Raw genomic sequence first — 4107 nt, 5'->3', positions numbered from 1 at the left:
ATAAGTTTCACCAAAAACGCCATCTACGATAGGAAGAGGGAATGAATTATGAAAGGAGGGTGGGGGGGGGGGGCAGTTAATTTTAAATGCAAATCAATCGTTTCCATTTGGCTTATGATTATATTGATGTAGTCCTATCCTACATATTGTTTAATTGAATATCAATTTTAAAACAAGTCTAATTCAAGACAAAATGTATGAACTGACAAATATATATGACAAATTTATGAAACATAACAGAGCAGGGGGCCTTATTAGGCCATTTGTAACATTGGAAGAGTGATTTCCCAAAAGAATAAATTCGTTTACTTCCATTATCAAGTTGAACGATCGCAGTGTGTCGTTTGGTTTCTTTATTGCATGTACAACAAATACAAGATGAATAAATTGACTTTATACCCCTATGTCATAACGATAGGAAGAAAGGTTCTCGTCGTAACCAGATTAATACATGATGGTGATGTTGACGGGGTATTGATTGTGATGCTATTATAAAAAGTATCAAATGCGGTGGTGTTGAGGACAAACAGGAAGAGAAGGAAAAGATATTTGTGGTAGTGACTAATGACCATGATGTCAATGATAATGATGGTTAATTGGTTATTATAATGATTATGATGGTGGTGGTAGTGGTGATCTTCCCGGGTGATCTTGGTGATGTTATTATTTTTGCGTCTGAAGCAATTGCTGAGGAGGATTGACGGTTTGCGATTATGGTGGTGATGATGATGATGATGATGATGATGATGGTGGTGATGATGATGATGGTGATGATGATGATGATGATGGTGCTGATGGTGATGGTGATGATGATGATGATGATGGTGGTGGTGGTGGTGATGATGATGATGGTGATGATGATGGTGGTGATGATGATGATGATGGTGGTGGTGGTGGGTGATGATGATGATGATGATGGTGTGGTGGTGATGATGATGATGATGATGATGGTGGTGATGGTGATGATGGTGGTGGTGGTGGTGATGATGATGATGATCGTCGGATGATGATGATCAGATGATGATGATGATGACGATGATAATGATGATGATGATGGTGGTGGTGATGATGATGATGGTGGTGGTGGTGATAGTGATGATGATGATGATGATGATGGTGGTGATGATGATGATGGTGATGATGATGATGGTGATGATGATGATGATGATGGTGGTGCTGATGGTGATGATGATGATGGTGATGATGATGATGGTGGTGGTGGTGGTGATGATGATGATTGTGATGATGATGGTGATGGTGGTGATGATGATGATGATGGTGGTGGTGGTGGGTGATGATGATGATGGTGGTGGTGATGATGATGATGATGATGGTGGTGATGATGATGATGGTGGTGGTGGTGGTGATGATGATGATGATCGTCGGATGATGATGATCAGATGATGATGATGATGACGATGATAATGATGGTGGTGATGATGATGATGGTGGTGGTAGTGGTGATGATGATGATGATCGTCGGATGATGATGATCAGATGATGATGATGATGACGATGATAATGATGATGATGATGGTGGTGGTGATGATGATGATGATGGTGGTGGTGATAGTGATGATGACGATGATGATGATCGTCGGATGATGATAATGATGATGATGATGATGGTGGTGGTGATGATGATGATGATGATCGTCGGATGATGATGATGATGATGATGATGATGAAGACAGAGATGATGATAATGATGCCTGATGATAACATGATGATGATGATGACGATGATGATGATAATAATGCATGATGATGATAATTATCAGATGATGATGATAATGATGCCTGATGATAACATGATGATGATGACGATGATTCTCATGAGAAACATATCTCTATGGTGTTTCCTATGGGGCTATGATCAATTTATAAAATAGCGCCATCATTTCTTATTCTGTCGTCTTGAGAAGAACAGAGGAGGGCACTATATCACGCTGTCCACCCCTCACAAATTTCCCCCTCTCGTTAAATGGCAAAGCTGTAAAAAAAATTATATATGAAACGGATCCCAAATTATCAGACAATGTTGATGTGCACAGAGAGAAGACCCTTTTTTCTCTCAAAATTTGGAAGTTTACATTTATCTTTTTATAGTTTTATGCATAGGGCTTTATTAGGCGTATAGGCTTGCTTGTCACCATAAGTGATTTATAACATTTCCATGTACAACCTATTCTGCACTGGAGCAAATACAAAATATATTTCTTATTTTTATACTAATTATCCTAATAACATGCCTTCTTTACATACTTGTACACTTACCCCCTAATTGTTTTATACTTTACTTATTATAGTAGTTATAGTAGGCTATATTTCAATAAATATAAAGTACCCAATATCATCGTGTCCAGTGGCGTACCGTGGGTCACGGCATGGGGGGCACCAGCAAAAAATTTGAGTCGCTCAATTACCAGGTATAGGCCTATTGACCTTATATAGAGACATTTTAAGGACTGTGCCATTAAACGGATATGTAATGTATCTCACTGATCAAATGATGCGAGCGCGAAGCGCGAGCTGAAAATTTTTGAAATTCATACCTAAAAAGGGTCAAAATAAGCTATTAAATAAAAAAAAAATACGTATCTGTCTAGCTAAACAAACAATGCGAGCGCGAAGCGCGAGCTAAAATTTTTGTATTTATTGACCCCAAACAGAGACAGTTTAAGGATTATTTTTTAGAAATCAAATAAGAGAATACATATCTCACCATACTCATCTAATTTGAGTGCCAAGCGCTTGCTGATTTTGTTAGAAAACATGAAACACCTTTTGTAGTCATTGTAATCATGATTAGAATACGCATCTCACTAATCAAATATTGCAAACGCGAGCTAAAACTTTAGGAAATTCAGACTTGAAGAGAAGCATTCTAAGGCTTGTTTGTAGGAATTTACGAAGACCATACGTACTTCACGTACAAAATGATGCGAGCGCGAAGCGCGAGCTGAAAATTTTGTATATATTGACCCCAAACAGGGACATTTTAAGGACTATTTCTTTTTTTGAATCCATTAAGAGTATACATATTTCACCATAGGCATCCAATGCGAGTGCCAAGCGATTGCTGATTTTGTTAGAATCACATTCAAACACATGAAGAGCTTTTTGTAGTCATAGTAATCATGATTATCATACGCATCTCAGTAGCGCAAAGTGCGAGCTGAAAATATATAGGAAATTCAGATCTGAAGAGGGGCATTCTAAGGCTTGTTTGTAGGAATCTACTATGACCATACGTATTTTACTAAACAAATGATGCGAGTGCGAATCGCGAGCTGAAAATGTTTGATATTTACATTAGAAAAAGAGACATTTTAAGGACCGATTTCAGGAATTCATGAAGAGCAGACAAATCTCATCAATCCACTAATTCGAACGTAAGCACGAACACGAACAAGGATTTTTTTTTTATATACAGACCTTAAAATGGGGCTATCACTTTAAGTAGTCATGAAAAGAAGCATATGTCACTACATAAAACAATAATAACTCGAAGTGCGATGATATATATTTGGTGCATATTGACTTGAAAACAGGACGTTTTGGTACAACATGATTGTACATGTATATCTCGTTAAACAGACAATGCTAGTACCAGGAATAATGAACAAATAGGCCCTGAGCACATTATGTTTCATAAAGTTATGAAAAAAAAAAAATTCTTATGTAATATAACACAACATATAATATAATATAACATTATAATGTACAATAAATTCTTCTTTCCCCCTACGTTTCTTTCTTCTCCCTCTTTTTCTCCCTTTTCTCCCGTTTTTTTTTGTTTTTTTTTGGCCAGCCGATTGGGGGGGGGGGGGCACGTGCCCCCCATGCCCCCCCCCGTAGTTACGCCACTGATCGTGTCCATAATGGAATGGGGTCTCAGTCAATAATATAATTGTAAATAAATTGTTGTTAAAACTGATATAGCCTTGCCCATTTTCTGGTCGTCCTTATTTGGCTCAAAATCATTGTGACGTCATACGTGCATTTAGACAATCCGTCACGGGAAGTGTGTGTAGGTGGATGCCTAGAGTTTATTTTGCTCTAAAATGGAAGAGTTGTAATCATTTTTGTTTTTTCATTGATTTTA

The sequence above is a fragment of the Lytechinus pictus genome, chromosome 13 (assembly GCF_037042905.1).
Source record: "Lytechinus pictus isolate F3 Inbred chromosome 13, Lp3.0, whole genome shotgun sequence".
NCBI classification, from domain to species: domain Eukaryota; kingdom Metazoa; phylum Echinodermata; class Echinoidea; order Temnopleuroida; family Toxopneustidae; genus Lytechinus; species Lytechinus pictus.
Note: the sequence above shows the minus strand (reverse complement) of the source record.